The 24398-nt window shown below is 46.1% G+C and overlaps 13 non-coding genes and 3 pseudogenes across 13 annotated transcripts; all 16 read right to left on the bottom strand.

Moving 5' to 3' along the window:
* Nucleotides 1-666: 666 nt before the first annotated feature.
* On the bottom strand, nucleotides 667-857 carry LOC146055618 (U2 spliceosomal RNA). The gene has a single exon (XR_014468807.1). It is a non-coding gene; the product is annotated as a U2 spliceosomal RNA (small nuclear RNA).
* Nucleotides 858-2212: 1355 nt separating this feature from the next.
* Nucleotides 2213-2403, bottom strand: LOC146055617 (U2 spliceosomal RNA). The gene has a single exon (XR_014468806.1). It is a non-coding gene; the product is annotated as a U2 spliceosomal RNA (small nuclear RNA).
* Nucleotides 2404-3758: 1355 nt separating this feature from the next.
* Nucleotides 3759-3949, bottom strand: LOC146055616 (U2 spliceosomal RNA). Its single transcript, XR_014468805.1, has one exon. It is a non-coding gene; the product is annotated as a U2 spliceosomal RNA (small nuclear RNA).
* Nucleotides 3950-5304: 1355 nt separating this feature from the next.
* On the bottom strand, nucleotides 5305-5495 carry LOC146055615 (U2 spliceosomal RNA). Its single transcript, XR_014468804.1, has one exon. It is a non-coding gene; the product is annotated as a U2 spliceosomal RNA (small nuclear RNA).
* A 1355-nt stretch (nucleotides 5496-6850) lies between these two features.
* Nucleotides 6851-7041, bottom strand: LOC146055614 (U2 spliceosomal RNA). The gene has a single exon (XR_014468803.1). It is a non-coding gene; the product is annotated as a U2 spliceosomal RNA (small nuclear RNA).
* Nucleotides 7042-8396: 1355 nt separating this feature from the next.
* LOC146055613 (U2 spliceosomal RNA) lies at nucleotides 8397-8587 on the bottom strand. Its single transcript, XR_014468802.1, has one exon. It is a non-coding gene; the product is annotated as a U2 spliceosomal RNA (small nuclear RNA).
* A 1355-nt stretch (nucleotides 8588-9942) lies between these two features.
* On the bottom strand, nucleotides 9943-10133 carry LOC146055612 (U2 spliceosomal RNA). Its single transcript, XR_014468801.1, has one exon. It is a non-coding gene; the product is annotated as a U2 spliceosomal RNA (small nuclear RNA).
* A 1355-nt stretch (nucleotides 10134-11488) lies between these two features.
* Nucleotides 11489-11679, bottom strand: LOC146055611 (U2 spliceosomal RNA). Its single transcript, XR_014468800.1, has one exon. It is a non-coding gene; the product is annotated as a U2 spliceosomal RNA (small nuclear RNA).
* A 1355-nt stretch (nucleotides 11680-13034) lies between these two features.
* LOC146055608 (U2 spliceosomal RNA) lies at nucleotides 13035-13225 on the bottom strand. Its single transcript, XR_014468798.1, has one exon. It is a non-coding gene; the product is annotated as a U2 spliceosomal RNA (small nuclear RNA).
* A 1355-nt stretch (nucleotides 13226-14580) lies between these two features.
* LOC146055621 (U2 spliceosomal RNA) lies at nucleotides 14581-14759 on the bottom strand (annotated as a pseudogene).
* A 1114-nt stretch (nucleotides 14760-15873) lies between these two features.
* Nucleotides 15874-16010, bottom strand: LOC146055628 (U2 spliceosomal RNA; annotated as a pseudogene).
* A 1355-nt stretch (nucleotides 16011-17365) lies between these two features.
* On the bottom strand, nucleotides 17366-17556 carry LOC146055607 (U2 spliceosomal RNA). The gene has a single exon (XR_014468797.1). It is a non-coding gene; the product is annotated as a U2 spliceosomal RNA (small nuclear RNA).
* Nucleotides 17557-18910: 1354 nt separating this feature from the next.
* On the bottom strand, nucleotides 18911-19101 carry LOC146055606 (U2 spliceosomal RNA). The gene has a single exon (XR_014468796.1). It is a non-coding gene; the product is annotated as a U2 spliceosomal RNA (small nuclear RNA).
* A 1357-nt stretch (nucleotides 19102-20458) lies between these two features.
* LOC146055605 (U2 spliceosomal RNA) lies at nucleotides 20459-20649 on the bottom strand. Its single transcript, XR_014468795.1, has one exon. It is a non-coding gene; the product is annotated as a U2 spliceosomal RNA (small nuclear RNA).
* Nucleotides 20650-22004: 1355 nt separating this feature from the next.
* On the bottom strand, nucleotides 22005-22195 carry LOC146055604 (U2 spliceosomal RNA). Its single transcript, XR_014468794.1, has one exon. It is a non-coding gene; the product is annotated as a U2 spliceosomal RNA (small nuclear RNA).
* A 1355-nt stretch (nucleotides 22196-23550) lies between these two features.
* On the bottom strand, nucleotides 23551-23730 carry LOC146055619 (U2 spliceosomal RNA; annotated as a pseudogene).
* Nucleotides 23731-24398: the final 668 nt, after the last annotated feature.

Here is a 24398-nt window from a genome sequence, read left to right as displayed (position 1 = left end):
TTTTCTTTTATTGGCAGTTACCACCCAAATGATGGTCCGAAGAAGGTAAGTGATACTTTTTCTAAATCCCCCTCTCAATGATCATCAATTGTTGGGCTTGGAAAAAAATGGAAGAGGAAAAAAAATTCCCAAAACAAAAGAGAATAAAGAGGAAAAAAAATTCCCAAAACAAAAGAGAGAGAAAAGAGAGCGCAAAAAGAAAAGAAAAAAAATATATAAGAGATCAAGAAAAAAAAAAAAAAACAAGCCATTTCAAATCGAGAGGGAGGGGGTCCAAAAATTCCATTGCTTTGATCCAGTTGATGTTTCCGTGGTAAGATCGTAGGTAAGTCACATAGCGTTTGCATATTTATTGGGAGGTCGCAGCGATTGATAAGTCCTTTAATTTAGGCAGGCTTCCGGTCTTTTGGCTAGGCCGCATATGCTGATATCAAGTGTAGTGTCACGTCAAGTAATTAACTGCCTCGATTCCAGAAAGTACAATTCAAGGAGTCAAGAAATAGTCACAAAATGATACACTGAGGCAGGATTTGAAAGTATTTATGCACAAGGGTTAAACCTTGAAGCAGCAAATGCATGCATTTCTAAATACAAAGGTGCACAAACAATTGATACTCCAAATCAAGTGCCAGGAATGGAAATAGTCTTTTTTTGGATAACAGATTAGGAAGGTGCACCGGTCCTGGAAGTACTGCAATACCAGGTCAATGCGTGGAGTGGACAGAGCAAGCTCTTCTTCCATCTCCCTGTTCTAAAAATCCATTTAATATATGGCCCCCAGATAGGGGGCGTATCAGATATTAAACTGATAAGAACAGATACTACACTTGATCTTAGCCAAAAGGCCGAGAAGCGATAACCCGAATGGGGTCCCAGCAAAGCGCGCAAACCGGAATTCGGCCACCAACACTGGTGGAGAAGAGATCAGCACCACGGACACATCTAACACACACACATCACTTCTTTGACGTTGCAGTCTGAAAGATACCAGGCTGTACGGCAGGTATGAATAGGACTTGAAGTGCTGGACAGGGACCGGAGGACGAGTAGCCATCCAACTGATTTTGTGATTAGGTCGTCGGCGGGCGGGCAGGGTGCCTCAGCTGGGTAGGAGGCCAAATTTGCATGTGCTCCGCCCCGTCTGTTGACGTCGCGTCAACAGACACACACCCACTAGGCAGACGACCAACAGGCAAGCAGCAGCAGCCAGCTGTCTCCTCGCTCTTTGCTGCCGCATGCCTGTGTCCCTGACGAACTGCTGCTGAGTAAATCAATCAGCTAGCTGCTGCAGAGGAGAAGGAGGAATCTTGCACAATCAGGTGCAATGACGGCTTTCCTGTTTTGAGCCCATTCAGCAGCAGTAGTAGTAGACAGTCAGATGGACAGGCATTCATGTGGCAGGACCCTTTGTGTGACATCACAATCTGCCCTCTATGACATCACAAGCTGCTCACTCGGAATCCGGCGGAACCTGACAGCCAGACAGTCACTTGGAACAGACAGGCAGACAGGACAGTCATGTGTAGGTGAGCTGGGTGGGCCAATGTTTTCTTTTATTGGCAGTTACCACCCAAATGATGGTCCGAAGAAGGTAAGTGATACTTTTTCTAAATCCCCCTCTCAATGATCATCAATTGTTGGGCTTGGAAAAAAATGGAAGAGGAAAAAAAATTCCCAAAACAAAAGAGAATAAAGAGGAAAAAAAATTCCCAAAACAAAAGAGAGAGAAAAGAGAGCGCAAAAAGAAAAGAAAAAAAATATATAAGAGATCAAGAAAAAAAAAAAAAAACAAGCCATTTCAAATCGAGAGGGAGGGGGTCCAAAAATTCCATTGCTTTGATCCAGTTGATGTTTCCGTGGTAAGATCGTAGGTAAGTCACATAGCGTTTGCATATTTATTGGGAGGTCGCAGCGATTGATAAGTCCTTTAATTTAGGCAGGCTTCCGGTCTTTTGGCTAGGCCGCATATGCTGATATCAAGTGTAGTGTCACGTCAAGTAATTAACTGCCTCGATTCCAGAAAGTACAATTCAAGGAGTCAAGAAATAGTCACAAAATGATACACTGAGGCAGGATTTGAAAGTATTTATGCACAAGGGTTAAACCTTGAAGCAGCAAATGCATGCATTTCTAAATACAAAGGTGCACAAACAATTGATACTCCAAATCAAGTGCCAGGAATGGAAATAGTCTTTTTTTGGATAACAGATTAGGAAGGTGCACCGGTCCTGGAAGTACTGCAATACCAGGTCAATGCGTGGAGTGGACAGAGCAAGCTCTTCTTCCATCTCCCTGTTCTAAAAATCCATTTAATATATGGCCCCCAGATAGGGGGCGTATCAGATATTAAACTGATAAGAACAGATACTACACTTGATCTTAGCCAAAAGGCCGAGAAGCGATAACCCGAATGGGGTCCCAGCAAAGCGCGCAAACCGGAATTCGGCCACCAACACTGGTGGAGAAGAGATCAGCACCACGGACACATCTAACACACACACATCACTTCTTTGACGTTGCAGTCTGAAAGATACCAGGCTGTACGGCAGGTATGAATAGGACTTGAAGTGCTGGACAGGGACCGGAGGACGAGTAGCCATCCAACTGATTTTGTGATTAGGTCGTCGGCGGGCGGGCAGGGTGCCTCAGCTGGGTAGGAGGCCAAATTTGCATGTGCTCCGCCCCGTCTGTTGACGTCGCGTCAACAGACACACACCCACTAGGCAGACGACCAACAGGCAAGCAGCAGCAGCCAGCTGTCTCCTCGCTCTTTGCTGCCGCATGCCTGTGTCCCTGACGAACTGCTGCTGAGTAAATCAATCAGCTAGCTGCTGCAGAGGAGAAGGAGGAATCTTGCACAATCAGGTGCAATGACGGCTTTCCTGTTTTGAGCCCATTCAGCAGCAGTAGTAGTAGACAGTCAGATGGACAGGCATTCATGTGGCAGGACCCTTTGTGTGACATCACAATCTGCCCTCTATGACATCACAAGCTGCTCACTCGGAATCCGGCGGAACCTGACAGCCAGACAGTCACTTGGAACAGACAGGCAGACAGGACAGTCATGTGTAGGTGAGCTGGGTGGGCCAATGTTTTCTTTTATTGGCAGTTACCACCCAAATGATGGTCCGAAGAAGGTAAGTGATACTTTTTCTAAATCCCCCTCTCAATGATCATCAATTGTTGGGCTTGGAAAAAAATGGAAGAGGAAAAAAAATTCCCAAAACAAAAGAGAATAAAGAGGAAAAAAAATTCCCAAAACAAAAGAGAGAGAAAAGAGAGCGCAAAAAGAAAAGAAAAAAAATATATAAGAGATCAAGAAAAAAAAAAAAAAACAAGCCATTTCAAATCGAGAGGGAGGGGGTCCAAAAATTCCATTGCTTTGATCCAGTTGATGTTTCCGTGGTAAGATCGTAGGTAAGTCACATAGCGTTTGCATATTTATTGGGAGGTCGCAGCGATTGATAAGTCCTTTAATTTAGGCAGGCTTCCGGTCTTTTGGCTAGGCCGCATATGCTGATATCAAGTGTAGTGTCACGTCAAGTAATTAACTGCCTCGATTCCAGAAAGTACAATTCAAGGAGTCAAGAAATAGTCACAAAATGATACACTGAGGCAGGATTTGAAAGTATTTATGCACAAGGGTTAAACCTTGAAGCAGCAAATGCATGCATTTCTAAATACAAAGGTGCACAAACAATTGATACTCCAAATCAAGTGCCAGGAATGGAAATAGTCTTTTTTTGGATAACAGATTAGGAAGGTGCACCGGTCCTGGAAGTACTGCAATACCAGGTCAATGCGTGGAGTGGACAGAGCAAGCTCTTCTTCCATCTCCCTGTTCTAAAAATCCATTTAATATATGGCCCCCAGATAGGGGGCGTATCAGATATTAAACTGATAAGAACAGATACTACACTTGATCTTAGCCAAAAGGCCGAGAAGCGATAACCCGAATGGGGTCCCAGCAAAGCGCGCAAACCGGAATTCGGCCACCAACACTGGTGGAGAAGAGATCAGCACCACGGACACATCTAACACACACACATCACTTCTTTGACGTTGCAGTCTGAAAGATACCAGGCTGTACGGCAGGTATGAATAGGACTTGAAGTGCTGGACAGGGACCGGAGGACGAGTAGCCATCCAACTGATTTTGTGATTAGGTCGTCGGCGGGCGGGCAGGGTGCCTCAGCTGGGTAGGAGGCCAAATTTGCATGTGCTCCGCCCCGTCTGTTGACGTCGCGTCAACAGACACACACCCACTAGGCAGACGACCAACAGGCAAGCAGCAGCAGCCAGCTGTCTCCTCGCTCTTTGCTGCCGCATGCCTGTGTCCCTGACGAACTGCTGCTGAGTAAATCAATCAGCTAGCTGCTGCAGAGGAGAAGGAGGAATCTTGCACAATCAGGTGCAATGACGGCTTTCCTGTTTTGAGCCCATTCAGCAGCAGTAGTAGTAGACAGTCAGATGGACAGGCATTCATGTGGCAGGACCCTTTGTGTGACATCACAATCTGCCCTCTATGACATCACAAGCTGCTCACTCGGAATCCGGCGGAACCTGACAGCCAGACAGTCACTTGGAACAGACAGGCAGACAGGACAGTCATGTGTAGGTGAGCTGGGTGGGCCAATGTTTTCTTTTATTGGCAGTTACCACCCAAATGATGGTCCGAAGAAGGTAAGTGATACTTTTTCTAAATCCCCCTCTCAATGATCATCAATTGTTGGGCTTGGAAAAAAATGGAAGAGGAAAAAAAATTCCCAAAACAAAAGAGAATAAAGAGGAAAAAAAATTCCCAAAACAAAAGAGAGAGAAAAGAGAGCGCAAAAAGAAAAGAAAAAAAATATATAAGAGATCAAGAAAAAAAAAAAAAAACAAGCCATTTCAAATCGAGAGGGAGGGGGTCCAAAAATTCCATTGCTTTGATCCAGTTGATGTTTCCGTGGTAAGATCGTAGGTAAGTCACATAGCGTTTGCATATTTATTGGGAGGTCGCAGCGATTGATAAGTCCTTTAATTTAGGCAGGCTTCCGGTCTTTTGGCTAGGCCGCATATGCTGATATCAAGTGTAGTGTCACGTCAAGTAATTAACTGCCTCGATTCCAGAAAGTACAATTCAAGGAGTCAAGAAATAGTCACAAAATGATACACTGAGGCAGGATTTGAAAGTATTTATGCACAAGGGTTAAACCTTGAAGCAGCAAATGCATGCATTTCTAAATACAAAGGTGCACAAACAATTGATACTCCAAATCAAGTGCCAGGAATGGAAATAGTCTTTTTTTGGATAACAGATTAGGAAGGTGCACCGGTCCTGGAAGTACTGCAATACCAGGTCAATGCGTGGAGTGGACAGAGCAAGCTCTTCTTCCATCTCCCTGTTCTAAAAATCCATTTAATATATGGCCCCCAGATAGGGGGCGTATCAGATATTAAACTGATAAGAACAGATACTACACTTGATCTTAGCCAAAAGGCCGAGAAGCGATAACCCGAATGGGGTCCCAGCAAAGCGCGCAAACCGGAATTCGGCCACCAACACTGGTGGAGAAGAGATCAGCACCACGGACACATCTAACACACACACATCACTTCTTTGACGTTGCAGTCTGAAAGATACCAGGCTGTACGGCAGGTATGAATAGGACTTGAAGTGCTGGACAGGGACCGGAGGACGAGTAGCCATCCAACTGATTTTGTGATTAGGTCGTCGGCGGGCGGGCAGGGTGCCTCAGCTGGGTAGGAGGCCAAATTTGCATGTGCTCCGCCCCGTCTGTTGACGTCGCGTCAACAGACACACACCCACTAGGCAGACGACCAACAGGCAAGCAGCAGCAGCCAGCTGTCTCCTCGCTCTTTGCTGCCGCATGCCTGTGTCCCTGACGAACTGCTGCTGAGTAAATCAATCAGCTAGCTGCTGCAGAGGAGAAGGAGGAATCTTGCACAATCAGGTGCAATGACGGCTTTCCTGTTTTGAGCCCATTCAGCAGCAGTAGTAGTAGACAGTCAGATGGACAGGCATTCATGTGGCAGGACCCTTTGTGTGACATCACAATCTGCCCTCTATGACATCACAAGCTGCTCACTCGGAATCCGGCGGAACCTGACAGCCAGACAGTCACTTGGAACAGACAGGCAGACAGGACAGTCATGTGTAGGTGAGCTGGGTGGGCCAATGTTTTCTTTTATTGGCAGTTACCACCCAAATGATGGTCCGAAGAAGGTAAGTGATACTTTTTCTAAATCCCCCTCTCAATGATCATCAATTGTTGGGCTTGGAAAAAAATGGAAGAGGAAAAAAAATTCCCAAAACAAAAGAGAATAAAGAGGAAAAAAAATTCCCAAAACAAAAGAGAGAGAAAAGAGAGCGCAAAAAGAAAAGAAAAAAAATATATAAGAGATCAAGAAAAAAAAAAAAAAACAAGCCATTTCAAATCGAGAGGGAGGGGGTCCAAAAATTCCATTGCTTTGATCCAGTTGATGTTTCCGTGGTAAGATCGTAGGTAAGTCACATAGCGTTTGCATATTTATTGGGAGGTCGCAGCGATTGATAAGTCCTTTAATTTAGGCAGGCTTCCGGTCTTTTGGCTAGGCCGCATATGCTGATATCAAGTGTAGTGTCACGTCAAGTAATTAACTGCCTCGATTCCAGAAAGTACAATTCAAGGAGTCAAGAAATAGTCACAAAATGATACACTGAGGCAGGATTTGAAAGTATTTATGCACAAGGGTTAAACCTTGAAGCAGCAAATGCATGCATTTCTAAATACAAAGGTGCACAAACAATTGATACTCCAAATCAAGTGCCAGGAATGGAAATAGTCTTTTTTTGGATAACAGATTAGGAAGGTGCACCGGTCCTGGAAGTACTGCAATACCAGGTCAATGCGTGGAGTGGACAGAGCAAGCTCTTCTTCCATCTCCCTGTTCTAAAAATCCATTTAATATATGGCCCCCAGATAGGGGGCGTATCAGATATTAAACTGATAAGAACAGATACTACACTTGATCTTAGCCAAAAGGCCGAGAAGCGATAACCCGAATGGGGTCCCAGCAAAGCGCGCAAACCGGAATTCGGCCACCAACACTGGTGGAGAAGAGATCAGCACCACGGACACATCTAACACACACACATCACTTCTTTGACGTTGCAGTCTGAAAGATACCAGGCTGTACGGCAGGTATGAATAGGACTTGAAGTGCTGGACAGGGACCGGAGGACGAGTAGCCATCCAACTGATTTTGTGATTAGGTCGTCGGCGGGCGGGCAGGGTGCCTCAGCTGGGTAGGAGGCCAAATTTGCATGTGCTCCGCCCCGTCTGTTGACGTCGCGTCAACAGACACACACCCACTAGGCAGACGACCAACAGGCAAGCAGCAGCAGCCAGCTGTCTCCTCGCTCTTTGCTGCCGCATGCCTGTGTCCCTGACGAACTGCTGCTGAGTAAATCAATCAGCTAGCTGCTGCAGAGGAGAAGGAGGAATCTTGCACAATCAGGTGCAATGACGGCTTTCCTGTTTTGAGCCCATTCAGCAGCAGTAGTAGTAGACAGTCAGATGGACAGGCATTCATGTGGCAGGACCCTTTGTGTGACATCACAATCTGCCCTCTATGACATCACAAGCTGCTCACTCGGAATCCGGCGGAACCTGACAGCCAGACAGTCACTTGGAACAGACAGGCAGACAGGACAGTCATGTGTAGGTGAGCTGGGTGGGCCAATGTTTTCTTTTATTGGCAGTTACCACCCAAATGATGGTCCGAAGAAGGTAAGTGATACTTTTTCTAAATCCCCCTCTCAATGATCATCAATTGTTGGGCTTGGAAAAAAATGGAAGAGGAAAAAAAATTCCCAAAACAAAAGAGAATAAAGAGGAAAAAAAATTCCCAAAACAAAAGAGAGAGAAAAGAGAGCGCAAAAAGAAAAGAAAAAAAATATATAAGAGATCAAGAAAAAAAAAAAAAAACAAGCCATTTCAAATCGAGAGGGAGGGGGTCCAAAAATTCCATTGCTTTGATCCAGTTGATGTTTCCGTGGTAAGATCGTAGGTAAGTCACATAGCGTTTGCATATTTATTGGGAGGTCGCAGCGATTGATAAGTCCTTTAATTTAGGCAGGCTTCCGGTCTTTTGGCTAGGCCGCATATGCTGATATCAAGTGTAGTGTCACGTCAAGTAATTAACTGCCTCGATTCCAGAAAGTACAATTCAAGGAGTCAAGAAATAGTCACAAAATGATACACTGAGGCAGGATTTGAAAGTATTTATGCACAAGGGTTAAACCTTGAAGCAGCAAATGCATGCATTTCTAAATACAAAGGTGCACAAACAATTGATACTCCAAATCAAGTGCCAGGAATGGAAATAGTCTTTTTTTGGATAACAGATTAGGAAGGTGCACCGGTCCTGGAAGTACTGCAATACCAGGTCAATGCGTGGAGTGGACAGAGCAAGCTCTTCTTCCATCTCCCTGTTCTAAAAATCCATTTAATATATGGCCCCCAGATAGGGGGCGTATCAGATATTAAACTGATAAGAACAGATACTACACTTGATCTTAGCCAAAAGGCCGAGAAGCGATAACCCGAATGGGGTCCCAGCAAAGCGCGCAAACCGGAATTCGGCCACCAACACTGGTGGAGAAGAGATCAGCACCACGGACACATCTAACACACACACATCACTTCTTTGACGTTGCAGTCTGAAAGATACCAGGCTGTACGGCAGGTATGAATAGGACTTGAAGTGCTGGACAGGGACCGGAGGACGAGTAGCCATCCAACTGATTTTGTGATTAGGTCGTCGGCGGGCGGGCAGGGTGCCTCAGCTGGGTAGGAGGCCAAATTTGCATGTGCTCCGCCCCGTCTGTTGACGTCGCGTCAACAGACACACACCCACTAGGCAGACGACCAACAGGCAAGCAGCAGCAGCCAGCTGTCTCCTCGCTCTTTGCTGCCGCATGCCTGTGTCCCTGACGAACTGCTGCTGAGTAAATCAATCAGCTAGCTGCTGCAGAGGAGAAGGAGGAATCTTGCACAATCAGGTGCAATGACGGCTTTCCTGTTTTGAGCCCATTCAGCAGCAGTAGTAGTAGACAGTCAGATGGACAGGCATTCATGTGGCAGGACCCTTTGTGTGACATCACAATCTGCCCTCTATGACATCACAAGCTGCTCACTCGGAATCCGGCGGAACCTGACAGCCAGACAGTCACTTGGAACAGACAGGCAGACAGGACAGTCATGTGTAGGTGAGCTGGGTGGGCCAATGTTTTCTTTTATTGGCAGTTACCACCCAAATGATGGTCCGAAGAAGGTAAGTGATACTTTTTCTAAATCCCCCTCTCAATGATCATCAATTGTTGGGCTTGGAAAAAAATGGAAGAGGAAAAAAAATTCCCAAAACAAAAGAGAATAAAGAGGAAAAAAAATTCCCAAAACAAAAGAGAGAGAAAAGAGAGCGCAAAAAGAAAAGAAAAAAAATATATAAGAGATCAAGAAAAAAAAAAAAAAACAAGCCATTTCAAATCGAGAGGGAGGGGGTCCAAAAATTCCATTGCTTTGATCCAGTTGATGTTTCCGTGGTAAGATCGTAGGTAAGTCACATAGCGTTTGCATATTTATTGGGAGGTCGCAGCGATTGATAAGTCCTTTAATTTAGGCAGGCTTCCGGTCTTTTGGCTAGGCCGCATATGCTGATATCAAGTGTAGTGTCACGTCAAGTAATTAACTGCCTCGATTCCAGAAAGTACAATTCAAGGAGTCAAGAAATAGTCACAAAATGATACACTGAGGCAGGATTTGAAAGTATTTATGCACAAGGGTTAAACCTTGAAGCAGCAAATGCATGCATTTCTAAATACAAAGGTGCACAAACAATTGATACTCCAAATCAAGTGCCAGGAATGGAAATAGTCTTTTTTTGGATAACAGATTAGGAAGGTGCACCGGTCCTGGAAGTACTGCAATACCAGGTCAATGCGTGGAGTGGACAGAGCAAGCTCTTCTTCCATCTCCCTGTTCTAAAAATCCATTTAATATATGGCCCCCAGATAGGGGGCGTATCAGATATTAAACTGATAAGAACAGATACTACACTTGATCTTAGCCAAAAGGCCGAGAAGCGATAACCCGAATGGGGTCCCAGCAAAGCGCGCAAACCGGAATTCGGCCACCAACACTGGTGGAGAAGAGATCAGCACCACGGACACATCTAACACACACACATCACTTCTTTGACGTTGCAGTCTGAAAGATACCAGGCTGTACGGCAGGTATGAATAGGACTTGAAGTGCTGGACAGGGACCGGAGGACGAGTAGCCATCCAACTGATTTTGTGATTAGGTCGTCGGCGGGCGGGCAGGGTGCCTCAGCTGGGTAGGAGGCCAAATTTGCATGTGCTCCGCCCCGTCTGTTGACGTCGCGTCAACAGACACACACCCACTAGGCAGACGACCAACAGGCAAGCAGCAGCAGCCAGCTGTCTCCTCGCTCTTTGCTGCCGCATGCCTGTGTCCCTGACGAACTGCTGCTGAGTAAATCAATCAGCTAGCTGCTGCAGAGGAGAAGGAGGAATCTTGCACAATCAGGTGCAATGACGGCTTTCCTGTTTTGAGCCCATTCAGCAGCAGTAGTAGTAGACAGTCAGATGGACAGGCATTCATGTGGCAGGACCCTTTGTGTGACATCACAATCTGCCCTCTATGACATCACAAGCTGCTCACTCGGAATCCGGCGGAACCTGACAGCCAGACAGTCACTTGGAACAGACAGGCAGACAGGACAGTCATGTGTAGGTGAGCTGGGTGGGCCAATGTTTTCTTTTATTGGCAGTTACCACCCAAATGATGGTCCGAAGAAGGTAAGTGATACTTTTTCTAAATCCCCCTCTCAATGATCATCAATTGTTGGGCTTGGAAAAAAATGGAAGAGGAAAAAAAATTCCCAAAACAAAAGAGAATAAAGAGGAAAAAAAATTCCCAAAACAAAAGAGAGAGAAAAGAGAGCGCAAAAAGAAAAGAAAAAAAATATATAAGAGATCAAGAAAAAAAAAAAAAAACAAGCCATTTCAAATCGAGAGGGAGGGGGTCCAAAAATTCCATTGCTTTGATCCAGTTGATGTTTCCGTGGTAAGATCGTAGGTAAGTCACATAGCGTTTGCATATTTATTGGGAGGTCGCAGCGATTGATAAGTCCTTTAATTTAGGCAGGCTTCCGGTCTTTTGGCTAGGCCGCATATGCTGATATCAAGTGTAGTGTCACGTCAAGTAATTAACTGCCTCGATTCCAGAAAGTACAATTCAAGGAGTCAAGAAATAGTCACAAAATGATACACTGAGGCAGGATTTGAAAGTATTTATGCACAAGGGTTAAACCTTGAAGCAGCAAATGCATGCATTTCTAAATACAAAGGTGCACAAACAATTGATACTCCAAATCAAGTGCCAGGAATGGAAATAGTCTTTTTTTGGATAACAGATTAGGAAGGTGCACCGGTCCTGGAAGTACTGCAATACCAGGTCAATGCGTGGAGTGGACAGAGCAAGCTCTTCTTCCATCTCCCTGTTCTAAAAATCCATTTAATATATGGCCCCCAGATAGGGGGCGTATCAGATATTAAACTGATAAGAACAGATACTACACTTGATCTTAGCCAAAAGGCCGAGAAGCGATAACCCGAATGGGGTCCCAGCAAAGCGCGCAAACCGGAATTCGGCCACCAACACTGGTGGAGAAGAGATCAGCACCACGGACACATCTAACACACACACATCACTTCTTTGACGTTGCAGTCTGAAAGATACCAGGCTGTACGGCAGGTATGAATAGGACTTGAAGTGCTGGACAGGGACCGGAGGACGAGTAGCCATCCAACTGATTTTGTGATTAGGTCGTCGGCGGGCGGGCAGGGTGCCTCAGCTGGGTAGGAGGCCAAATTTGCATGTGCTCCGCCCCGTCTGTTGACGTCGCGTCAACAGACACACACCCACTAGGCAGACGACCAACAGGCAAGCAGCAGCAGCCAGCTGTCTCCTCGCTCTTTGCTGCCGCATGCCTGTGTCCCTGACGAACTGCTGCTGAGTAAATCAATCAGCTAGCTGCTGCAGAGGAGAAGGAGGAATCTTGCACAATCAGGTGCAATGACGGCTTTCCTGTTTTGAGCCCATTCAGCAGCAGTAGTAGTAGACAGTCAGATGGACAGGCATTCATGTGGCAGGACCCTTTGTGTGACATCACAATCTGCCCTCTATGACATCACAAGCTGCTCACTCGGAATCCGGCGGAACCTGACAGCCAGACAGTCACTTGGAACAGACAGGCAGACAGGACAGTCATGTGTAGGTGAGCTGGGTGGGCCAATGTTTTCTTTTATTGGCAGTTACCACCCAAATGATGGTCCGAAGAAGGTAAGTGATACTTTTTCTAAATCCCCCTCTCAATGATCATCAATTGTTGGGCTTGGAAAAAAATGGAAGAGGAAAAAAAATTCCCAAAACAAAAGAGAATAAAGAGGAAAAAAAATTCCCAAAACAAAAGAGAGAGAAAAGAGAGCGCAAAAAGAAAAGAAAAAAAATATATAAGAGATCAAGAAAAAAAAAAAAAAACAAGCCATTTCAAATCGAGAGGGAGGGGGTCCAAAAATTCCATTGCTTTGATCCAGTTGATGTTTCCGTGGTAAGATCGTAGGTAAGTCACATAGCGTTTGCATATTTATTGGGAGGTCGCAGCGATTGATAAGTCCTTTAATTTAGGCAGGCTTCCGGTCTTTTGGCTAGGCCGCATATGCTGATATCAAGTGTAGTGTCACGTCAAGTAATTAACTGCCTCGATTCCAGAAAGTACAATTCAAGGAGTCAAGAAATAGTCACAAAATGATACACTGAGGCAGGATTTGAAAGTATTTATGCACAAGGGTTAAACCTTGAAGCAGCAAATGCATGCATTTCTAAATACAAAGGTGCACAAACAATTGATACTCCAAATCAAGTGCCAGGAATGGAAATAGTCTTTTTTTGGATAACAGATTAGGAAGGTGCACCGGTCCTGGAAGTACTGCAATACCAGGTCAATGCGTGGAGTGGACAGAGCAAGCTCTTCTTCCATCTCCCTGTTCTAAAAATCCATTTAATATATGGCCCCCAGATAGGGGGCGTATCAGATATTAAACTGATAAGAACAGATACTACACTTGATCTTAGCCAAAAGGCCGAGAAGCGATAACCCGAATGGGGTCCCAGCAAAGCGCGCAAACCGGAATTCGGCCACCAACACTGGTGGAGAAGAGATCAGCACCACGGACACATCTAACACACACACATCACTTCTTTGACGTTGCAGTCTGAAAGATACCAGGCTGTACGGCAGGTATGAATAGGACTTGAAGTGCTGGACAGGGACCGGAGGACGAGTAGCCATCCAACTGATTTTGTGATTAGGTCGTCGGCGGGCGGGCAGGGTGCCTCAGCTGGGTAGGAGGCCAAATTTGCATGTGCTCCGCCCCGTCTGTTGACGTCGCGTCAACAGACACACACCCACTAGGCAGACGACCAACAGGCAAGCAGCAGCAGCCAGCTGTCTCCTCGCTCTTTGCTGCCGCATGCCTGTGTCCCTGACGAACTGCTGCTGAGTAAATCAATCAGCTAGCTGCTGCAGAGGAGAAGGAGGAATCTTGCACAATCAGGTGCAATGACGGCTTTCCTGTTTTGAGCCCATTCAGCAGCAGTAGTAGTAGACAGTCAGATGGACAGGCATTCATGTGGCAGGACCCTTTGTGTGACATCACAATCTGCCCTCTATGACATCACAAGCTGCTCACTCGGAATCCGGCGGAACCTGACAGCCAGACAGTCACTTGGAACAGACAGGCAGACAGGACAGTCATGTGTAGGTGAGCTGGGTGGGCCAATGTTTTCTTTTATTGGCAGTTACCACCCAAATGATGGTCCGAAGAAGGTAAGTGATACTTTTTCTAAATCCCCCTCTCAATGATCATCAATTGTTGGGCTTGGAAAAAAATGGAAGAGGAAAAAAAATTCCCAAAACAAAAGAGAATAAAGAGGAAAAAAAATTCCCAAAACAAAAGAGAGAGAAAAGAGAGCGCAAAAAGAAAAGAAAAAAAATATATAAGAGATCAAGAAAAAAAAAAAAAAACAAGCCATTTCAAATCGAGAGGGAGGGGGTCCAAAAATTCCATTGCTTTGATCCAGTTGATGTTTCCGTGGTAAGATCGTAGGTAAGTCACATAGCGTTTGCATATTTATTGGGAGGTCGCAGCGATTGATAAGTCCTTTAATTTAGGCAGGCTTCCGGTCTTTTGGCTAGGCCGCATATGCTGATATCAAGTGTAGTGTCACGTCAAGTAATTAACTGCCTCGATTCCAGAAAGTACAATTCAAGGAGTCAAGAAATAGTCACAAAATGATACACTGAGGCAGGATTTGAAAGTATTTATGCACAAGGGTTAAACCTTGAAGCAGCAAATGCATGCATTTCTAAATACAAAGGTGCACAAACAATTGATACTCCAAATCAAGTGCCAGGAATGGAAATAGTCTTTTTTTGGATAACAGATTAGGAAGGTGCACCGGTCCTGGAAGTACTGCAATACCAGGTCAATGCGTGGAGTGGACAGAGCAAGCTCTTCTTCCATCTCCCTGTTCTAAAAATCCATTTAATATATGGCCCCCAGATAGGGGGCGTATCAGATATTAAACTGATAAGAACAGATGAGTTTGAAGAAGAAACTCAGGGAGCCCGAGGTGTGCTCCCACCACCACCAGTGACGTGACTAAACGCGTGCACAGGGGGCAGCCGTACGAACGTGTGGCCCTCTCCCAAAGGAGAAAGGCCCCATGGTTCCCCTAACCCCCCTCAACCATAAGGCCAAGGAAGGGAAAAAAGGGATCGGTGGGTCCTCTTCGCCGAAGCTTAGAGAGACCCGCTTTTCCTCCACCCCCGGAAGGGTTTCGGACGGTGGGTCCTCCGCAGCCCGTGCTTTGGAGAGACCCGACTTAGGCTTCCCTCCGCCTTGCGGCTCGGGGTTGCCCTCGAGGGAACCGGGACTCTCCCCAGAAGGTGAAGAGTCCCAGTCACGTTTGGGGAATGGAAGGCCCGTTAGGGACAGCCGCACTACCCAAATGAAAAAACGTGACAAACTAACAAAAAACGTGGAGTGCAAAACGTGCAAATCATAAAAAGAAAAAAATAAGGCCCTAGCCAGAAGGCCGGGGTGGGGGTGTGAAAAATTGTCCTACCCCATCCAAAAGGACAGGTAAGGACGTGAAGCGCTAACCTAGAGGGAAGTGCGCAGTGCAAGTGCCATTCGTGCAAGGTGACTTGGACACCAGTGCATGTCCGGCACCCCCGAGTTTCCCCGGGGGCACAGTGCAGCCTCGGACTCCAGGCAGCCGACCCTTCAGCGTCCGACCAAGCTTTTCTCCGTCTCACCAGCAGGCATTTTCCAGCCCCTGGCATGGGAATGGGTACTCCACTGGGCCTTTCGAAAGACTCCCTTAGGGGCTGCACCCCCTCCGGAAGAGCAATCTACTCAGTCCCAGTGTTTCTCCGCTCCCAGGGTTAAGGTACTAAGCTGGGCCTTTCGCGGTCTCCCCATCAGAGGCTACGAACCTCTGGAACAGGAGCCATCTACTCAGTCCCAACCTTTCTCCGCTCCCTGGGATTGGATACTAGACTGAGCCTTTCGCTGACTCATCCTTCGGGGGCTACAAACCCCGTCAAGAGAGTCAAACTACTAGGCCCAGTGTTTCTCCCCCCCTCTTACCAGTGGATTTACGGAAACAACACCTCCTACCAAAGGCAGAGGTGAAGATACTCAGTGAGACTTTTCACTACTCCCGGGAAAAAACAGAGGGGTCCCACACCCTCCGCCCATCAGAGCAGCTACTCAGTCTCACCTTTCTCTATTCTCTGCCAGAGGCCAGTCCATACCCAACTGATAAGAACAGATACTACACTTGATCTTAGCCAAAAGGCCGAGAAGCGATAACCCGAATGGGGTCCCAGCAAAGCGCGCAAACCGGAATTCGGCCACCAACACTGGTGGAGAAGAGATCAGCACCACGGACACATCTAACACACACACATCACTTCTTTGACGTTGCAGTCTGAAAGATACCAGGCTGTACGGCAGGTATGAATAGGACTTGAAGTGCTGGACAGGGACCGGAGGACGAGTAGCCATCCAACTGATTTTGTGATTAGGTCGTCGGCGGGCGGGCAGGGTGCCTCAGCTGGGTAGGAGGCCAAATTTGCATGTGCTCCGCCCCGTCTGTTGACGTCGCGTCAACAGACACACACCCACTAGGCAGACGACCAACAGGCAAGCAGCAGCAGCCAGCTGTCTCCTCGCTCTTTGCTGCCGCATGCCTGTGTCCCTGACGAACTGCTGCTGAGTAAATCAATCAGCTAGCTGCTGCAGAGGAGAAGGAGGAATCTTGCACAATCAGGTGCAATGACGGCTTTCCTGTTTTGAGCCCATTCAGCAGCAGTAGTAGTAGACAGTCAGATGGACAGGCATTCATGTGGCAGGACCCTTTGTGTGACATCACAATCTGCCCTCTATGACATCACAAGCTGCTCACTCGGAATCCGGCGGAACCTGACAGCCAGACAGTCACTTGGAACAGACAGGCAGACAGGACAGTCATGTGTAGGTGAGCTGGGTGGGCCAATGTTTTCTTTTATTGGCAGTTACCACCCAAATGATGGTCCGAAGAAGGTAAGTGATACTTTTTCTAAATCCCCCTCTCAATGATCATCAATTGTTGGGCTTGGAAAAAAATGGAAGAGGAAAAAAAATTCCCAAAACAAAAGAGAATAAAGAGGAAAAAAAATTCCCAAAACAAAAGAGAGAGAAAAGAGAGCGCAAAAAGAAAAGAAAAAAAATATATAAGAGATCAAGAAAAAAAAAAAAAAACAAGCCATTTCAAATCGAGAGGGAGGGGGTCCAAAAATTCCATTGCTTTGATCCAGTTGATGTTTCCGTGGTAAGATCGTAGGTAAGTCACATAGCGTTTGCATATTTATTGGGAGGTCGCAGCGATTGATAAGTCCTTTAATTTAGGCAGGCTTCCGGTCTTTTGGCTAGGCCGCATATGCTGATATCAAGTGTAGTGTCACGTCAAGTAATTAACTGCCTCGATTCCAGAAAGTACAATTCAAGGAGTCAAGAAATAGTCACAAAATGATACACTGAGGCAGGATTTGAAAGTATTTATGCACAAGGGTTAAACCTTGAAGCAGCAAATGCATGCATTTCTAAATACAAAGGTGCACAAACAATTGATACTCCAAATCAAGTGCCAGGAATGGAAATAGTCTTTTTTTGGATAACAGATTAGGAAGGTGCACCGGTCCTGGAAGTACTGCAATACCAGGTCAATGCGTGGAGTGGACAGAGCAAGCTCTTCTTCCATCTCCCTGTTCTAAAAATCCATTTAATATATGGCCCCCAGATAGGGGGCGTATCAGATATTAAACTGATAAGAACAGATACTACACTTGATCTTAGCCAAAAGGCCGAGAAGCGATAACCCGAATGGGGTCCCAGCAAAGCGCGCAAACCGGAATTCGGCCACCAACACTGGTGGAGAAGAGATCAGCACCACGGACACATCTAACACACACACATCACTTCTTTGACGTTGCAGTCTGAAAGATACCAGGCTGTACGGCAGGTATGAATAGGACTTGAAGTGCTGGACAGGGACCGGAGGACGAGTAGCCATCCAACTGATTTTGTGATTAGGTCGTCGGCGGGCGGGCAGGGTGCCTCAGCTGGGTAGGAGGCCAAATTTGCATGTGCTCCGCCCCGTCTGTTGACGTCGCGTCAACAGACACACACCCACTAGGCAGACGACCAACAGGCAAGCAGCAGCAGCCAGCTGTCTCCTCGCTCTTTGCTGCCGCATGCCTGTGTCCCTGACGAACTGCTGCTGAGTAAATCAATCAGCTAGCTGCTGCAGAGGAGAAGGAGGAATCTTGCACAATCAGGTGCAATGACGGCTTTCCTGTTTTGAGCCCATTCAGCAGCAGTAGTAGTAGACAGTCAGATGGACAGGCATTCATGTGGCAGGACCCTTTGTGTGACATCACAATCTGCCCTCTATGACATCACAAGCTGCTCACTCGGAATCCGGCGGAACCTGACAGCCAGACAGTCACTTGGAACAGACAGGCAGACAGGACAGTCATGTGTAGGTGAGCTGGGTGGGCCAATGTTTTCTTTTATTGGCAGTTACCACCCAAATGATGGTCCGAAGAAGGTAAGTGATACTTTTTCTAAATCCCCCTCTCAATGATCATCAATTGTTGGGCTTGGAAAAAAATGGAAGAGGAAAAAAAATTCCCAAAACAAAAGAGAATAAAGAGGAAAAAAAATTCCCAAAACAAAAGAGAGAGAAAAGAGAGCGCAAAAAGAAAAGAAAAAAAATATATAAGAGATCAAGAAAAAAAAAAAAAACAAGCCATTTCAAATCGAGAGGGAGGGGGTCCAAAAATTCCATTGCTTTGATCCAGTTGATGTTTCCGTGGTAAGATCGTAGGTAAGTCACATAGCGTTTGCATATTTATTGGGAGGTCGCAGCGATTGATAAGTCCTTTAATTTAGGCAGGCTTCCGGTCTTTTGGCTAGGCCGCATATGCTGATATCAAGTGTAGTGTCACGTCAAGTAATTAACTGCCTCGATTCCAGAAAGTACAATTCAAGGAGTCAAGAAATAGTCACAAAATGATACACTGAGGCAGGATTTGAAAGTATTTATGCACAAGGGTTAAACCTTGAAGCAGCAAATGCATGCATTTCTAAATACAAAGGTGCACAAACAATTGATACTCCAAATCAAGTGCCAGGAATGGAAATAGTCTTTTTTTGGATAACAGATTAGGAAGGTGCACCGGTCCTGGAAGTACTGCAATACCAGGTCAATGCGTGGAGTGGACAGAGCAAGCTCTTCTTCCATCTCCCTGTTCTAAAAATCCATTTAATATATGGCCCCCAGATAGGGGGCGTATCAGATATTAAACTGATAAGAACAGATACTACACTTGATCTTAGCCAAAAGGCCGAGAAGCGATAACCCGAATGGGGTCCCAGCAAAGCGCGCAAACCGGAATTCGGCCACCAACACTGGTGGAGAAGAGATCAGCACCACGGACACATCTAACACACACACATCACTTCTTTGACGTTGCAGTCTGAAAGATACCAGGCTGTACGGCAGGTATGAATAGGACTTGAAGTGCTGGACAGGGACCGGAGGACGAGTAGCCATCCAACTGATTTTGTGATTAGGTCGTCGGCGGGCGGGCAGGGTGCCTCAGCTGGGTAGGAGGCCAAATTTGCATGTGCTCCGCCCCGTCTGTTGACGTCGCGTCAACAGACACACACCCACTAGGCAGACGACCAACAGGCAAGCAGCAGCAGCCAGCTGTCTCCTCGCTCTTTGCTGCCGCATGCCTGTGTCCCTGACGAACTGCTGCTGAGTAAATCAATCAGCTAGCTGCTGCAGAGGAGAAGGAGGAATCTTGCACAATCAGGTGCAATGACGGCTTTCCTGTTTTGAGCCCATTCAGCAGCAGTAGTAGTAGACAGTCAGATGGACAGGCATTCATGTGGCAGGACCCTTTGTGTGACATCACAATCTGCCCTCTATGACATCACAAGCTGCTCACTCGGAATCCGGCGGAACCTGACAGCCAGACAGTCACTTGGAACAGACAGGCAGACAGGACAGTCATGTGTAGGTGAGCTGGGTGGGCCAATGTTTTCTTTTATTGGCAGTTACCACCCAAATGATGGTCCGAAGAAGGTAAGTGATACTTTTTCTAAATCCCCCTCTCAATGATCATCAATTGTTGGGCTTGGAAAAAAATGGAAGAGGAAAAAAAATTCCCAAAACAAAAGAGAATAAAGAGGAAAAAAAATTCCCAAAACAAAAGAGAGAGAAAAGAGAGCGCAAAAAGAAAAGAAAAAAAATATATAAGAGATCAAGAAAAAAAAAAAAAAACAAGCCATTTCAAATCGAGAGGGAGGGGGTCCAAAAATTCCATTGCTTTGATCCAGTTGATGTTTCCGTGGTAAGATCGTAGGTAAGTCACATAGCGCGTTTGCATATTTATTGGGAGGTCGCAGCGATTGATAAGTCCTTTAATTTAGGCAGGCTTCCGGTCTTTTGGCTAGGCCGCATATGCTGATATCAAGTGTAGTGTCACGTCAAGTAATTAACTGCCTCGATTCCAGAAAGTACAATTCAAGGAGTCAAGAAATAGTCACAAAATGATACACTGAGGCAGGATTTGAAAGTATTTATGCACAAGGGTTAAACCTTGAAGCAGCAAATGCATGCATTTCTAAATACAAAGGTGCACAAACAATTGATACTCCAAATCAAGTGCCAGGAATGGAAATAGTCTTTTTTTGGATAACAGATTAGGAAGGTGCACCGGTCCTGGAAGTACTGCAATACCAGGTCAATGCGTGGAGTGGACAGAGCAAGCTCTTCTTCCATCTCCCTGTTCTAAAAATCCATTTAATATATGGCCCCCAGATAGGGGGCGTATCAGATATTAAACTGATAAGAACAGATACTACACTTGATCTTAGCCAAAAGGCCGAGAAGCGATAACCCGAATGGGGTCCCAGCAAAGCGCGCAAACCGGAATTCGGCCACCAACACTGGTGGAGAAGAGATCAGCACCACGGACACATCTAACACACACACATCACTTCTTTGACGTTGCAGTCTGAAAGATACCAGGCTGTACGGCAGGTATGAATAGGACTTGAAGTGCTGGACAGGGACCGGAGGACGAGTAGCCATCCAACTGATTTTGTGATTAGGTCGTCGGCGGGCGGGCAGGGTGCCTCAGCTGGGTAGGAGGCCAAATTTGCATGTGCTCCGCCCCGTCTGTTGACGTCGCGTCAACAGACACACACCCACTAGGCAGACGACCAACAGGCAAGCAGCAGCAGCCAGCTGTCTCCTCGCTCTTTGCTGCCGCATGCCTGTGTCCCTGACGAACTGCTGCTGAGTAAATCAATCAGCTAGCTGCTGCAGAGGAGAAGGAGGAATCTTGCACAATCAGGTGCAATGACGGCTTTCCTGTTTTGAGCCCATTCAGCAGCAGTAGTAGTAGACAGTCAGATGGACAGGCATTCATGTGGCAGGACCCTTTGTGTGACATCACAATCTGCCCTCTATGACATCACAAGCTGCTCACTCGGAATCCGGCGGAACCTGACAGCCAGACAGTCACTTGGAACAGACAGGCAGACAGGACAGTCATGTGTAGGTGAGCTGGGTGGGCCAATGTTTTCTTTTATTGGCAGTTACCACCCAAATGATGGTCCGAAGAAGGTAAGTGATACTTTTTCTAAATCCCCCTCTCAATGATCATCAATTGTTGGGCTTGGAAAAAAATGGAAGAGGAAAAAAAATTCCCAAAACAAAAGAGAATAAAGAGGAAAAAAAATTCCCAAAACAAAAGAGAGAGAAAAGAGAGCGCAAAAAGAAAAGAAAAAAAATATATAAGAGATCAAGAAAAAAAAAAAAAAACAAGCCATTTCAAATCGAGAGGGAGGGGGTCCAAAAATTCCATTGCTTTGATCCAGTTGATGTTTCCGTGGTAAGATCGTAGGTAAGTCACATAGCGTTTGCATATTTATTGGGAGGTCGCAGCGATTGATAAGTCCTTTAATTTAGGCAGGCTTCCGGTCTTTTGGCTAGGCCGCATATGCTGATATCAAGTGTAGTGTCACGTCAAGTAATTAACTGCCTCGATTCCAGAAAGTACAATTCAAGGAGTCAAGAAATAGTCACAAAATGATACACTGAGGCAGGATTTGAAAGTATTTATGCACAAGGGTTAAACCTTGAAGCAGCAAATGCATGCATTTCTAAATACAAAGGTGCACAAACAATTGATACTCCAAATCAAGTGCCAGGAATGGAAATAGTCTTTTTTTGGATAACAGATTAGGAAGGTGCACCGGTCCTGGAAGTACTGCAATACCAGGTCAATGCGTGGAGTGGACAGAGCAAGCTCTTCTTCCATCTCCCTGTTCTAAAAATCCATTTAATATATGGCCCCCAGATAGGGGGCGTATCAGATATTAAACTGATAAGAACAGATACTACACTTGATCTTAGCCAAAAGGCCGAGAAGCGATAACCCGAATGGGGTCCCAGCAAAGCGCGCAAACCGGAATTCGGCCACCAACACTGGTGGAGAAGAGATCAGCACCACGGACACATCTAACACACACACATCACTTCTTTGACGTTGCAGTCTGAAAGATACCAGGCTGTACGGCAGGTATGAATAGGACTTGAAGTGCTGGACAGGGACCGGAGGACGAGTAGCCATCCAACTGATTTTGTGATTAGGTCGTCGGCGGGCGGGCAGGGTGCCTCAGCTGGGTAGGAGGCCAAATTTGCATGTGCTCCGCCCCGTCTGTTGACGTCGCGTCAACAGACACACACCCACTAGGCAGACGACCAACAGGCAAGCAGCAGCAGCCAGCTGTCTCCTCGCTCTTTGCTGCCGCATGCCTGTGTCCCTGACGAACTGCTGCTGAGTAAATCAATCAGCTAGCTGCTGCAGAGGAGAAGGAGGAATCTTGCACAATCAGGTGCAATGACGGCTTTCCTGTTTTGAGCCCATTCAGCAGCAGTAGTAGTAGACAGTCAGATGGACAGGCATTCATGTGGCAGGACCCTTTGTGTGACATCACAATCTGCCCTCTATGACATCACAAGCTGCTCACTCGGAATCCGGCGGAACCTGACAGCCAGACAGTCACTTGGAACAGACAGGCAGACAGGACAGTCATGTGTAGGTGAGCTGGGTGGGCCAATGTTTTCTTTTATTGGCAGTTACCACCCAAATGATGGTCCGAAGAAGGTAAGTGATACTTTTTCTAAATCCCCCTCTCAATGATCATCAATTGTTGGGCTTGGAAAAAAATGGAAGAGGAAAAAAAATTCCCAAAACAAAAGAGAATAAAGAGGAAAAAAAATTCCCAAAACAAAAGAGAGAGAAAAGAGAGCGCAAAAAGAAAAGAAAAAAAATATATAAGAGATCAAGAAAAAAAAAAAAAAACAAGCCATTTCAAATCGAGAGGGAGGGGGTCCAAAAATTCCATTGCTTTGATCCAGTTGATGTTTCCGTGGTAAGATCGTAGGTAAGTCACATAGCGTTTGCATATTTATTGGGAGGTCGCAGCGATTGATAAGTCCTTTAATTTAGGCAGGCTTCCGGTCTTTTGGCTAGGCCGCATATGCTGATATCAAGTGTAGTGTCACGTCAAGTAATTAACTGCCTCGATTCCAGAAAGTACAATTCAAGGAGTCAAGAAATAGTCACAAAATGATACACTGAGGCAGGATTTGAAAGTATTTATGCACAAGGGTTAAACCTTGAAGCAGCAAATGCATGCATTTCTAAATACAAAGGTGCACAAACAATTGATACTCCAAATCAAGTGCCAGGAATGGAAATAGTCTTTTTTTGGATAACAGATTAGGAAGGTGCACCGGTCCTGGAAGTACTGCAATACCAGGTCAATGCGTGGAGTGGACAGAGCAAGCTCTTCTTCCATCTCCCTGTTCTAAAAATCCATTTAATATATGGCCCCCAGATAGGGGGCGTATCAGATATTAAACTGATAAGAACAGATTTTTTTGATTGAAAAGGCAAATCTTTATTGTACATAAAGAAAGCAAAAAACAGACGGTAACATTCAGACATATATACTGTGTCGCAGCACAGCCAAAACACAGCACACATGCAAAACTGTATAGTACATTTCATGAAATACAGTATAAGAAATCAAATACCATAAGACATGCTATGCACTATGCATTCTAACCTTAAACAATCATTGACTATGGATAAGACTATGGGTGGAGGGGAGGGGGATGAGGGAGGGGGAGTCACGTTGCCCGAAGCTTTATTGACCAGACAGACACATATAAGGGGAGGGCAATAAATAGACAGGACATCAATAAAACAACAGACATCGTGAAATGGGGGAGTGGGGCCACGTCACAGTTCTTATCACTCAGTTCAATGGGGAAAGGGCCAGAAGAAGGGGGGGGTTAGTCCTCTTCTTCCTCAGGGCTATCCCGGATGGAGTAGTCTCTGAGCAGGCTGTGGATCAGCCTGCGGCAGTCCTGCACGGACATCCTCTCCCTCCTCATAATGAGGCGATTCCTGGCAAACCACACAGCGTCCTTAAAACAGTTTATAAGGCGCCAGGCTTCCTGGGTCGCCCCAACAGTGTGTGTGCCGGGGAACAGTCCGTAAAGCACCGAATGGTACGATAGGTGGCTCCTGGGCACACAGTCCTTAAACTCAGTCTCTAGGGCATC

Source organism: Crinia signifera, unplaced genomic scaffold (genome assembly GCF_055691185.1).
Source record: "Crinia signifera unplaced genomic scaffold, ASM5569118v1 HAP2_SCAFFOLD_505, whole genome shotgun sequence".
Classification (NCBI taxonomy): Eukaryota; Metazoa; Chordata; class Amphibia; order Anura; family Myobatrachidae; genus Crinia; species Crinia signifera.
Note: the sequence above shows the minus strand (reverse complement) of the source record. Positions and strands in the feature narration are given on the sequence as shown.